Source organism: Meriones unguiculatus, chromosome 16 (genome assembly GCF_030254825.1).
Source record: "Meriones unguiculatus strain TT.TT164.6M chromosome 16, Bangor_MerUng_6.1, whole genome shotgun sequence".
Lineage (NCBI taxonomy): Eukaryota > Metazoa > Chordata > Mammalia > Rodentia > Muridae > Meriones > Meriones unguiculatus.
In genome coordinates, this window is record NC_083363.1 from 50,823,077 (window position 1) to 50,837,657 (window position 14,581).

The window sequence follows — 14,581 nt, forward strand, 5'->3', positions numbered from 1 at the left end:
CTTCATCCAGTAAGTTAATGGTTTGTGAAACAGAATTAACATTTTTTCTTAATAAAAACTTACCCTGTTATTCCCCAATATACTCACATCCATATCAGCGTTCCTTAGAGGAAATGTTAGAATTTGGGTTATGTAGTTAAAAACATCCTCTCATGAAATTATGTTGAATTATTTATAAAAATTATAGAAGTCTGTGATTATTCACTCTCTAGGAAAAACTTTAAAATATTTCTATCATGTTTCTACTTGTCTTGCCTTTTCTAGACCATAGAAAATAAGCACATTCACTGAATTTGTTTCTGAGAATAAAGTGATAAATTTTATGAACTAATTTAAGACAGTGCTAATTTGTTAAAAGCATATACTCAATAAAGCCAGGTTTGGAGAAATTTATTTTTTAACTTCCATAGTAATTTTGTTGGATTAATTTGAAGGGAAATTGTGTTGGAAGAATATTTTGTATTCCATTATTTTTTAATTTAATTTTATTTTATTAATTACACTTTATTCACTTTGTATCCCCCCATAAGCCCCTCCCTTCTCCCCTCCCAGCCCCACCCTACCTCCCTTTTCTTCAGGCATGCCCCTCCCCAAGTCCACTGATAAGGGAGGTCCTCCTCTCCTTTCTTCTGATCTTAGTCTATCAGATCTCATCAGGAGTGGCTCATTGCTATCTTCTGTGGCCTGGTAAGGCTGCTCCCCCCTCAGAGGGAGGTGATCAAAGAGCAGGCCAACCAGATTATGTCAGAGGCATAATCCCTCTTCCCATTACTATGTAATCCACTTGGACACTAAACTGCCATAGGCTACATCTGTGCAGGGGTTCTAGGTTATCTCCATGCCTGGTACTTGGTTGGAGTATGAGTCTCTGGGAAGACCCCTGTGTTCAAATTTTCTTGTTCTGTTGCTCTCCTTGTGGGGTTCCTGTCCTCTCTAGATCTTACTATTTCTCACTTCTTTCATAAGATTCCATGCACTCTGCCCAACAGTTGGCCATAAGTCTCAGCGTCTGCTTTGATAGTCTGCAGGGCAGAGCCTTTCAGAGACCCTCTGTGGCAGGTTTTGGGAAACAACAGCCTTCACAATAGCCACAAATGACATAAAGTACCTTGGTATAACCCTAACCAAGGAAGTCAAAGACTTGTATGAAAAATATTTCAAGTCTTTGAAGAAAGAATTAGAAGAAGATATCAGAAGATGAAAAGATCTCCACTGCTCATGGCTTAGCAAGATTAACATAGTAAAAATGGCCATCTTACCAAAAGCAATCTACAGATTCAATGCAATTCCCATCAAATTACCAACACAATTCTTTATAGACCTGGAAAGAAAAATTCTCAAACTTCATATGGTATAGCAAGAAACCCATAATTGTTTTCCATTATTTTTTTCCATAATTTTATTTTTCTCATTTTGTTAATTCTGTATCCCAGCTGTATCCCTCATTCCCTCCCCAAACCCACCCTCCCTCCCTCATCTCCTCCCTGCCCCTTTCCAAGTCCACTAATAGGGGAGGACCTCCTCCCCTTTCATATGACTCGCTTTTGTCAGGTATTTTCCGGACTGGCTGCAAAGTCCTCCTCTGTGGCCTAACAGTACTGCTCCTCCCTTGGGAGGTGGGGAGGTCAAAGAGCCAGTCATTGAGTTCATGTTAGAAATAGTCCTTGTTCCCCTTACTATGGGAAACCAATTGATTACTGAGCTATCACGGGTCACATCCGAGCAGAGGTTCTAGGTTTTATCCTCTCATGGACTTTGGTTGAGTGTCCATCTCAGAAAAGATCCTGTGCCCAGATACATTTGGTCCTTGTGGAGCTCCTATCCTTTCCACATCAAACTCCCCTTCTTTCATATGATTCCCTGCACTCTGCCTAAGGTTTGGTTGTGAGTCTTAGTATCTATTTTGGAGCTCTGCTAGGTAGAGTCTTTCAGATGCTTTCTGCGGTAGACTCCTGTCATTCGTTCAATGCATATCCCATTTGTCTTTCTAAATGAGGATAGATCATCATACCCCATGTCTGCTTTCTTGATTATCTTCTTTAGGTGTATAGATTTCATTTTGTTTATCCTATCTTTTAGGTCTATATAAGCGAGTATATTCCATGTTTGTCTTTCTCCTTCTGGGATACTTCACTCAGAATGATCTTTTCTAGATCCCATCATTTGCCTGCAAATTTCATGATTTCCTCGTTTTTGATTGCTGAGTAGTATTCCATTGTGTAGAAATACCACAATTTCTGTATCCATTCCTCTGTTGATGGACATCTGGGTTGTTTCCAGGTTCTGGCTATTACAAATAAAGCTGCTACAAACATGGTTGAGCAAATGTCCTTATTGTGTACTTGAGCAAATTTTGGGTATATGCCTAGCAGTGGTATAGCTGGGTCTTGAGGAAGCGCTATTCCTAATTGTCTGAGAAAGCGCCAGATTGACTTCCAAAATGGTTGTACCAGATTACATTCCCACCAGCAATGGAGGAGGGTTCCTCTTTCTCCACAATCTCCAACATGTGTTGTCATTTGTGTTTTTCATCTTGGCCATTCTGATGGGTGTAAGGTGAAATCTTAGGGTCGTTTTGATTTGCATTTCCCTAATGGCTAATGAGGATGAGCATTTCTTTAAGTGTTTTTCTGCCATTCTATATTCCTCTACAGAGAATTATCTGTTTAGCTCCGTTCCCCATTTTTTAAGTGGATTACTTGGTTTGCTGCTTTTCAGCTTCTTTAGTTCTTTGTATATACTGGATATGAGTCCTCTGTCAGATAAAGGGTTGGTGAAGATTCTTTCCCAATCTGTAGGTGGTCGCTTTGTTTTGATGACGGTGTCCTTTGCTTTGCAGAAGCTTTTCAGTTTCATGAGGTCCCATTTATTGATTGTTGCTCTTAGAGCCTGTGCTGTTGGTGCTCTGTTCAGGAAGTTGTCTCCTGTGCCAATGAGTTCTAGGCTGTTCCCTACTTTTTCCTCTAAAACGAGATGATAAAACAAACAAACAAACAAAAAAACTTGGTTCAACTGTTCTCTTTATACACTACCATTATTAACCATTTATATATATGAGTTAGTTTTCTCTCTAAGCCAGTAAATCGGTGTCCAGTTCAGGTCTTCCTAAAGATTATTTAAACTAACTTTTAAAGCATGGATAATAAGTTGTCAGAGTACTAACTAGTTGTGTCACTAATATTTCTTTACTCGGTGAGGTCTCTGTGTCATCATTCTTATTCTAAGCACAGGGATTAGAGAATTTCATCTATAAATTTAAAACAAGAGCATTCACTTATTTTCTTAAATATTTCAAGTCAGAGAATAGATGTCAGAATGGTGGCAGAACTGTACACTTCAGTACTTTTACCCTGAAGAAACATTTACTTAAATAACTATATAAACATGAAAATACTTTTATATAAGCCAAGGAGACCAAGAAAAGATTACAGGAGATAAATAAGTTATGCATCAAAGAGGGATGATAGAAGGTGTTCCATTTCCTGCATTATTCCCACCTAAGTGACGATAAGACAAGGGCAGGTGCCATCCATCCTAGAAAGATAAAAAGAAGAGCAATCTGTGGCTTACTTGTTTGTTTGTTTTCTGTTACATCGTCATGCCTCAGTGAACTCATCCACAGCATCCCTGCATGGTGCAAAATTAGAGTCATGCCTATTTACTGAGCTTTCTAGTCCATGCTGCAGCCAAGCAAGAAGAAACAGTTCAAGCTTCATCCATGTGGAACACACGGCTCACTGGCCTAGCTTACCATCTGAATGATTCCAGTGGTTAGACTGGAGACTAAAGACTCTATGTTATCACCAGAATTTAACTAGTAGCTTGGTTGCTAGATTCAGCTCAGAAAAAAAGGCAAAATTTTGTATGTGTGTGTGTGTGTGTGTGTGTGTGTGTGTGTGTGTGTGTGTGTGATTGAATCAGTTACTTTTTATCCAGCTTCTAAAATGATACATGTTGATGTAAGTGTTAAATCTCCAACAGTACCACATTTTACCTACAAGGTAAGAATCTATACACAGGATTCAAATCAGTATCTAAGCCCAATCATATAGGCTTTTTATAAACTCTATTTGTACAACAGTAGAACTTGGTGTTAGACTCACTGTCACGAATCCATATGTTAGGATTATTCTTGTGAGCTAAAATGACAGGATCAATACTGAAGTCCCAGAGTCCAGGCAAGATCCTTGTCTAACATTCTGCCTTTATGACACAATCAGCAGAAACTGGTATCTGCAAACAATGTCCACAAAGCCATGAGTAAGGAAGTCTGTCCTCAGCCAGGCAAGAGGTCATTGCTTTGACCCATGGCTCTAGAGCCACATAAACAGGCTTATCCAAAGCTCTAAAATCCCCAGGAACCAGGCCTACTTTAAGAATTACTTAAGTCTTATCCAAAAAGACAACAGTGTCTGCTGTTAACACTGAATATTCAGTCTTCATGGAATCCCTTTGTTCTTATGCTTCAGGTGGTTTTGGGTAACATGTCAATTAAAACAGAAGGCAACTAGTCCTAGAAACACCAGAACCAGTGCGACAGACCGGGATCCGTGGCTATTCCCGTGCCATTTTGCCAGTTTAAACTGTACTATATATCTTAAGGTCCTAAACAGCAAAGGATGAGTAGCTGAGGATCCATAGGTTCATGGCTGGTTTTGAGAATCGAGGCTCTGGGATGGTTTCCACAAGCACAAAAATATGTCTGTTCCAGTTTATACTGTCTGCATTGAGAGTTTTTAAATAATTTCATGACTGAGCATCAGAATGTCATGTTAAAAGATACCCATACGAGGTGTATTCTGGGAACACTCAAGCCAAAATGTTTAAAATCTCAAGTGAAAATTAATGTGGGAACATCCCAGAAAAGCTTGTCCAGAAATATTAGAGAAAGACTATACTTTTGACCTGTGCGGAATTCTGTGCAAGTATCTTAAAGATAAAACAAAATAATAAAAATTCCAATGGTACTCCACCATCAAAAGAATGAAATAATTTTTCAGTAGTTGTCCCTAGGAGACCAAGATATAAAAAAAAATGTTTAATAAGTAACAGTAAGTAATATAATAAAGGTCATTAATAATAGTAAAACACTAGCAAATATAATGAAGAAAAAAGTAAACATGCTTAAAATGAGTGCCACATAGCTATCTTTTCATAATGGGTATCGTTATGTATATCATATATATACTTATAAAAATGTATGTACACACATCATAAATAGACTATGTCTACAATTCAAATTAAAATGAAATGTGGTCAGAAATATAGAACAAATCAATGAAGAGAAGGAAAAAGTGAACTTAGGAAGATTTTCTTAAATATAAAATTGTTGGAAAAATAAAATAATGGAAAAGAATAAAGAAAACCTCATGGACTGTAAGAGATAGCATAGGAATGATGACTGTAGATAGACCAACAGTAATTAGTGAAAGAGAATAAAAATATTAAATATAAAAATACATAAACAAATAGTAGGATAAAACTTTTCAAATTATGAGAAATACATCAACACGCAAGCATATAAAAATCAAAGATTTAATTTGTATTTCCCGTATGACTAATGATGTTGAGCATTTCTTTTCTTTTCTTTTTTTTTTTAGTTTTCCTTAAGTTTTTATTTTTTTAATTTTTATTTTTTTAATGTTAGTTAAAGTTTGTCAACTTTGTATCCCTGCTGTATCTTGCTCACTCTTTCCCTCCCGATTCCACCCTCCCACCCTCATCTCCTCCCTGCCCCTTTCCAAGTCCACTGATAAGGGAGAATCTCCTCCCCTTTCATCTGATACTGGTTTATCAGGCGTCTTCAGGACTGGCTGCAAAATCCTCCTCTGTGGTCTAACGGGGCTACTCCTCTCTCATGGGGTGGGGTGGGGGAGGAGGTCAAAGAGTCTGCCATTGAGTTCATGTCAGAAACAGTCCCTGTTCCCCTTATTTAGGTACCCACTTGGATACTGAGCTACCAAGGGCTATATCTGAGCAGAGGTTCTAGATTGCATCCATCCATGGTCCTTGTTTGGAAAAACAGTCTCATAAAAGACCCCTGTGCCCAGATATATTTGGTCCTTGTGGAACTCCTGTCCTCTCTGGGTCATCTGACCTCTCCAAGTCATATTAACCCCCTCCCCCCTTTTTTTGATTCCCTGCTTTCTGCTGAAGGTTTGGTTATTAGTCTTAATATCTGCTTTGATACACTGCTAGGTAGAGTCTTTCAGAGGCCCTCTGTGGTAGGCTCCTGTTCTGTTACTTATTGACTCCTACAATCAATGTCCATCCCATTTGTCTTTCTAAGTGAGGATTAATCATCATACCCAGGATCCTCTTTCTTGTTTATCTTCTTTAGGTGTATAGATTTCAGTATGTTTATCCTATCATATAGGTCTATACAAGTGAGTATGTACCATGTGTGTCTTTCTGCTTTTGAGATAATCTCACTCAGGATGATCATTTCTAGGTCCCACCATTTGCCTGCAAAGTTCATGATTTCCTCGTTTTTTATTGCTGAGTAGTTTACCGTTGTGTAAAAGTATCACAATTTCTGTATCCATTCCTCAACCGAGGGACATCTGGGTTGTTTCCAGGTTCTGGCTATTACAAATAAAGCTGCTACAAACATGGTTGAGCAAATGTCCTTATTGTGTACTTGAGCAAATTTTGGGTATATGCCTAGCAGTGGTATAGCTGGGTCTTGAGGAAGCGCTATTCCTAATTGTCTGAGAAAGCGCCAGATTGACTTCCAAAGTGGTTGTACCAGATTACATTCCCACCAGCAATGGAGGAGGGTTCCTCTTTCTCCACAATCTCCAACATGTGTTGTCATTTGTGTTTTTCATCTTGGCCATTCTGATGGGTGTAAGGTAAAATCTTAGGGTCGTTTTGATTTGCATTTCCCTAATGGCTAATGAGGTTGAGCATTTCTTTAAGTGTCTCTCTGCCATTCGATATTCCTCTACAGAGAATTCTCTGTTTAGCTCTGTTCCCCATTTTTTAAGTGGATTACTTGGTTTGCTGCTTTTCAGCTTCTTTAGTTCTTTATATATACTGGATATTAGTCCTCTGTCAGATAAAGGTTGGTGAAGATTCTTTCCCAATCTGTAGGTGGTCGCTTTGTTTTGATGACGGTGTCCTTTGCTTTGCAGAAGCTTTTCAGTTTCATGAGGTCCCATTTATTGATTGTTGCTCTTAGAGCCTGTGCTGTTGGTGCTCTGTTCAGGAAGTTGTCTCCTGTGCCAATGAGTTCTAGGCTGTTCCCTACTTTTTCCTCTAAAACGAGATGATAAAACAAACAAACAAACAAAAAAACTTGGTTCAACTGTTCTCTTTATACACTACCATTATTAACCATTTATATATATGAGTTAGTTTTCTCTCTAAGCCAGTAAATCGGTGTCCAGTTCAGGTCTTCCTAAAGATTATTTAAACTAACTTTTAAAGCATGGATAATAAGTTGTCAGAGTACTAACTAGTTGTGTCACTAATATTTCTTTACTCGGTGAGGTCTCTGTGTCATCATTCTTATTCTAAGCACAGGGATTAGAGAATTTCATCTATAAATTTAAAACAAGAGCATTCACTTATTTTCTTAAATATTTCAAGTCAGAGAATAGATGTCAGAATGGTGGCAGAACTGTACACATCAGTACTTTTACCCTGAAGAAACATTTACTTAAATAACTATATAAACATGAAAATACTTTTATATAAGCCAAGGAGACCAAGAAAAGATTACAGGAGATAAATAAGTTATGCATCAAAGAGGGATGATAGAAGGTGTTCCATTTCCTGCATTATTCCCACCTAAGTGACGATAAGACAAGGGCAGGTGCCATCCATCCTAGAAAGATAAAAAGAAGAGCAATCTGTGGCTTACTTGTTTGTTTGTTTTCTGTTACATCGTCATGCCTCAGTGAACTCATCCACAGCATCCCTGCATGGTGCAAAATTAGAGTCATGCCTATTTACTGAGCTTTCTAGTCCATGCTGCAGCCAAGCAAGAAGAAACAGTTCAAGCTTCATCCATGTGGAACACACGGCTCACTGGCCTAGCTTACCATCTGAATGATTCCAGTGGTTAGACTGGAGACTAAAGACTCTATGTTATCACCAGAATTTAACTAGTAGCTTGGTTGCTAGATTCAGCTCAGAAAAAAAGGCAAAATTTTGTATGTGTGTGTGTGTGTGTGTGTGTGTGTGTGTGTGTGTGTGATTGAATCAGTTACTTTTTATCCAGCTTCTAAAATGATACATGTTGATGTAAGTGTTAAATCTCCAACAGTACCACATTTTACCTACAAGGTAAGAATCTATACACAGGATTCAAATCAGTATCTAAGCCCAATCATATAGGCTTTTTATAAACTCTATTTGTACAACAGTAGAACTTGGTGTTAGACTCACTGTCACGAATCCATATGTTAGGATTATTCTTGTGAGCTAAAATGACAGGATCAATACTGAAGTCCCAGAGTCCAGGCAAGATCCTTGTCTAACATTCTGCCTTTATGACACAATCAGCAGAAACTGGTATCTGCAAACAATGTCCACAAAGCCATGAGTAAGGAAGTCTGTCCTCAGCCAGGCAAGAGGTCATTGCTTTGACCCATGGCTCTAGAGCCACATAAACAGGCTTATCCAAAGCTCTAAAATCCCCAGGAACCAGGCCTACTTTAAGAATTACTTAAGTCTTATCCAAAAAGACAACAGTGTCTGCTGTTAACACTGAATATTCAGTCTTCATGGAATCCCTTTGTTCTTATGCTTCAGGTGGTTTTGGGTAACATGTCAATTAAAACAGAAGGCAACTAGTCCTAGAAACACCAGAACCAGTGCGACAGACCGGGATCCGTGGCTATTCCCGTGCCATTTTGCCAGTTTAAACTGTACTATATATCTTAAGGTCCTAAACAGCAAAGGATGAGTAGCTGAGGATCCATAGGTTCATGGCTGGTTTTGAGAATCGAGGCTCTGGGATGGTTTCCACAAGCACAAAAATATGTCTGTTCCAGTTTATACTGTCTGCAGTGAGAGTTTTTAAATAATTTCATGACTGAGCATCAGAATGTCATGTTAAAAGATACCCATACGAGGTGTATTCTGGGAACACTCAAGCCAAAATGTTTAAAATCTCAAGTGAAAATTAATGTGGGAACATCCCAGAAAAGCTTGTCCAGAAATATTAGAGAAAGACTATACTTTTGACCTGTGCGGAATTCTGTGCAAGTATCTTAAAGATAAAACAAAATAATAAAAATTCCAATGGTACTCCACCATCAAAAGAATGAAATAATTTTTCAGTAGTTGTCCCTAGGAGACCAAGATATAAAAAAAAATGTTTAATAAGTAACAGTAAGTAATATAATAAAGGTCATTAATAATAGTAAAACACTAGCAAATATAATGAAGAAAAAAGTAAACATGCTTAAAATGAGTGCCACATAGCTATCTTTTCATAATGGGTATCGTTATGTATATCATATATATACTTATAAAAATGTATGTACACACATCATAAATAGACTATGTCTACAATTCAAATTAAAATGAAATGTGGTCAGAAATATAGAACAAATCAATGAAGAGAAGGAAAAAGTGAACTTAGGAAGATTTTCTTAAATATAAAATTGTTGGAAAAATAAAATAATGGAAAAGAATAAAGAAAACCTCATGGACTGTAAGAGATAGCATAGGAATGATGACTGTAGATAGACCAACAGTAATTAGTGAAAGAGAATAAAAATATTAAATATAAAAATACATAAACAAATAGTAGGATAAAACTTTTCAAATTATGAGAAATACATCAACACGCAAGCATATAAAAATCAAAGATTTAATTTGTATTTCCCGTATGACTAATGATGTTGAGCATTTCTTTTCTTTTCTTTTTTTTTTTTAGTTTTCCTTAAGTTTTTATTTTTTTAATTTTTATTTTTTTAATGTTAGTTAAAGTTTGTCAACTTTGTATCCCTGCTGTATCTTGCTCACTCTTTCCCTCCCGATTCCACCCTCCCACCCTCATCTCCTCCCTGCCCCTTTCCAAGTCCACTGATAAGGGAGAACCTCCTCCCCTTTCATCTGATACTGGTTTATCAGGCGTCTTCAGGACTGGCTGCAAAATCCTCCTCTGTGGTCTAACGGGGCTACTCCTCTCTCATGGGGTGGGGTGGGGGAGGAGGTCAAAGAGTCTGCCATTGAGTTCATGTCAGAAACAGTCCCTGTTCCCCTTATTTAGGTACCCACTTGGATACTGAGCTACCAAGGGCTATATCTGAGCAGAGGTTCTAGATTGCATCCATCCATGGTCCTTGTTTGGAAAAACAGTCTCATAAAAGACCCCTGTGCCCAGATATATTTGGTCCTTGTGGAACTCCTGTCCTCTCTGGGTCATCTGACCTCTCCAAGTCATATTAACCCCCTCCCCCCTTTTTTTGATTCCCTGCTTTCTGCTGAAGGTTTGGTTATTAGTCTTAATATCTGCTTTGATACACTGCTAGGTAGAGTCTTTCAGAGGCCCTCTGTGGTAGGCTCCTGTTCTGTTACTTATTGACTCCTACAATCAATGTCCATCCCATTTGTCTTTCTAAGTGAGGATTAATCATCATACCCAGGATCCTCTTTCTTGTTTATCTTCTTTAGGTGTATAGATTTCAGTATGTTTATCCTATCATATAGGTCTATACAAGTGAGTATGTACCATGTGTGTCTTTCTGCTTTTGAGATAATCTCACTCAGGATGATCATTTCTAGGTCCCACCATTTGCCTGCAAAGTTCATGATTTCCTCGTTTTTTATTGCTGAGTAGTTTACCGTTGTGTAAAAGTATCACAATTTCTGTATCCATTCCTCAACCGAGGGACATCTGGGTTGTTTCCAGGTTCTGGCTATTATAAATAAATCTGCTACAAACATGGTTGAGCAAATGTCCTTGTTGTGTACTTGAGCCTCTTTTGGATATATGCCTAGGAGTGGTATAGCTGGATCTTGAGGAAGCACTATTCCTAATTGTCTAAGAAAGCACCAGATTGATTTCCAGAGTGGTTGTACAAGTTTACATTCCCACCAGCAATGGAGGAGGGTTCTCCTTTCTCCACAACCTCTCCAGCATGTGTTGACACTTGAGGTTTTTATTTTAGCCATTCTGGTGGGTGTCAGGTGAAATCTCAGGGTCGTTTTGATTTGCATCTCTCTGATGGCTCAGGTTGTTGAGCATTTCTTTAAGTGTTTCTCTGCCATTCTGTATTCCTCTACTGAGAATTCTCTGTTTAGCTCTGTACCCCAATTATTAAAATATCAAAACTTTCTTTATTCATTAAAATATGCCAAAAAGTAATGTTATTTAAAAATAGCAAAAAGAATATGAACAGTGCTACATATCCAAAATTACCTAATTCATCATTCTGTATCTCACAGCCATTTATATTTTAATATTTTATTTTATTTTTTATTTTTCTTTTTTAATTAAAAATACTATATTTTTATATTAGTTACAGTTATTAACTTTGTATCCCAGATGTAGCCCCCTCCTTCATTACCTCCTAATCTCACTCTCCCTCCCTCATCTCCTCCCATGCCCCTCCCTAAGTCCACTGAGAGGGGAGCTCCTCCTCCCCTTTCATCTGACCTAGCTTACCAGGTCTCTTCAGGACTGGCTACCATGTCCTCCTCTGTGCCTCCAACTGGGGCGGGTGGGGTGTGTGTGTAAAAAGGCTAACCATGGAGTTCATGTCAGAAACAGTCCCTGTTCCCCTTACTAGGGAACCCATGAGTTACCATGAGCTACATCCAAGCAGGGGTTCTAGGTTATATACATGGTTGAAAAAACAGTCTCAGAAAAGGCCCCTGCCCAAATATATTTGGTTCTTGTGGAGCTCCTGTCCTCTCCATGTCATACTAATTCCCCCTTCTTTCATATGATTCCCTGCACTCTGCCAAAGATTTGGTTATGTGTCTCAGCATCAGCTTTAATACACTGCTAGGTAGAGTCTTTCAGTGGCCCTCTATGGTAGGCTCCTGTCCTGTTACCTGTTTTTTCCTACTTCCTTTTATTTTTTTCTTCACAATTTATTCATTATATATACCAATTGAAGTCCTCTCCCTCAGCTTTCCCATTCCCACCATCCCTCTCTCTTTCCCTCATCCCCTTCCCCTAGTCCACTGAAAGGGGGAGTTCTCCACTATTGCCATCTATACATAGCTGGTTAAGTCTCATCAGGACTGCCTGGATCCTCTTCCTCTGGGGCCAGGCAAGGTTGCATCACCAAGAGTGAGTGACATCAGATAGAGAACTTATATCCAGAATATATGAAGAACTCTGTACCCCATTTTAAAACTCCATTGGATTACTTGGTTTGTTGATGTTTAACTTCTCGAGTTCTTTATATACTCTGGATATTAGCCATGATAGATGTAGGGTTGATGAAGAATTTCCCTAGTCTGTTTGTCGGCTGTCATTATCTGAAAGACACACATGCTAACTTATTAGTGTATATTGGACTTATAATTTATGATATAGGATAAACATACTAAAATCTATAGTCCTAAAGAAGGTAAACATCATGGAGGTCCCTAGGGAAGAATCTTAATCCTCAATCAGAAGGGCAAACAGGATAGACATCATAAGTAGGAGAAGACAGGGTATAGCTCAGGAACCTTCCACATGGACCCTCTAAAAGACTCTACCTATCAGAGTATCAAAACAGATGCCAAGATTCATAGCCAAATTTCAGACATAATGCAGGGAATCCTTTGGAAGGAGGAAGAGATAGAAAGGCTGGACGGGACTGGAGCTCCACAAGGAGACCAATAGAGCCAAAATTCTGAAACCAGGGGGTCTTGAATAGACTGATGGATCAAGCAAGGATCATGCAGGAAAAGGACCTTGATGCCCTGCTCAGATGTAGCCATGGGCACCTCTGTCTTCTTGCAGGTCCCTAGTAAGGTGAACAGGGGTAGTCACTGGTATGAATTTGATTGCCTATTGTTTGGTCACTTTTCCCTGGAAGGAGGCCCTCCTAGGCCACAGAAAAAGTGCATACAGACAGTTTTGATGACATCTGGCAGGAAAGGGTTAGGTAGTAGGGGAGATGGACCTCCCTTGTCATTGGACTAGTGGAGGGACATAATGGGGGATGAGAAAGAGAGAGAGAGGATGGGACCAGAAGTAGATGAGAGAGGGGCCTACAGCCAGGACACAAATTGTAATAATTAATATAATAGAGAAATAATTAAAATTTCAAAGATTTAAATAATACTGCAATTAAAAATTTTTAAGCATTGCAGTTTCAAGAAAATGCCCAGTAGAAAAAAACTAACAAATATCACTTGAAAAAAACAATTTGATTACAAATGATCAATTTTAGAGGGTAATAAGTAAGGACTAATGAGGATCTTTCAAAGCAAGCAAAAAAATAGTCAGTAGCAAGACACCAACTATCATTAACTATCTTATTCAATGTGATTAAAGTATCTAATCAATATACATAATGTGGGTGAGTAAAAAAGACAATGAAACTGAAACTATTCTTCTTAAATATATGCAAATCACCTAAACAGATATACAGACAGAATTGAGTATATAAAAAGGACAGTCAGTTAAAATGGAGCCAAAAGAGAATAGACTGGCTACTTTTATATCCAATAAAATAGACTTCAATTCTAAACTATAAATGGGGCAAAGAGGGTTGTTATATAAGGACAAATATGTCATGTGTGAGACTGCAATAATTATAAATATCTATGTACCAAAAAACAGCACAATTATATACCCATGTTTTGCATGTATACCCATGTAGAGATAAGCTATTATAAGAGTATTAATTAAAATAATCCTTTACAATCAGTGCTAAATGTTCCAAGCTGCATATCCCCTTTGAATATTCTGAAAAAGTGGATATAACTGTTGTGTACTGAACTGCCAGTCAATAACAGCAGATTCACATACATAGATATATAGATTTACAAGTGTACTTGAGACCATTCTTTAGAAAAGATCTATTAAAAACCATTCTCTTTTACAATGCTTTAAAAATTATAGAGGTGAATTTCTAAACTTAAATCTGTTATTCGACATTTTCCCTTCACACTCTCTTATCTTCCTCTCACATCTGTCAGCCCCAAATCCCTACTAGTCCCTTTCCCATGTTCATACTTTTTGTTTTGTTCTGTTTTGTGCTCCATTGAGTTTAACTGGGACCATCTGATTAGCTATGTATTTGAATGTATATGATGGAGCTGACCAGCAATTGGTACACAATGTAGGGAGATTCTGTCATGAACTGAAGTGGCCCATTTATCTCATGAAACTAATGGCTCCAGGTCAAGACAATATGACCTTTATGTCTTGACAAGGAATTACTGGATGCATCTGTTCATTTTGAAAGACAAATTGGTAACCAACCAGACCTTTAAAGAAGAGCTAACTCCAATACTATTCAAACTATTCCACAAAATAGAAACAGAAGGAACATTACAAACTCATTCTATGAAGCTACAGTCACCTTGATACCTAAACCTCACAAAACCCAACAAAGAAAAATTCAGGCCAGTCTCCCTTGTGGGCAGCGATGCAAAAATACTCAACAAAATA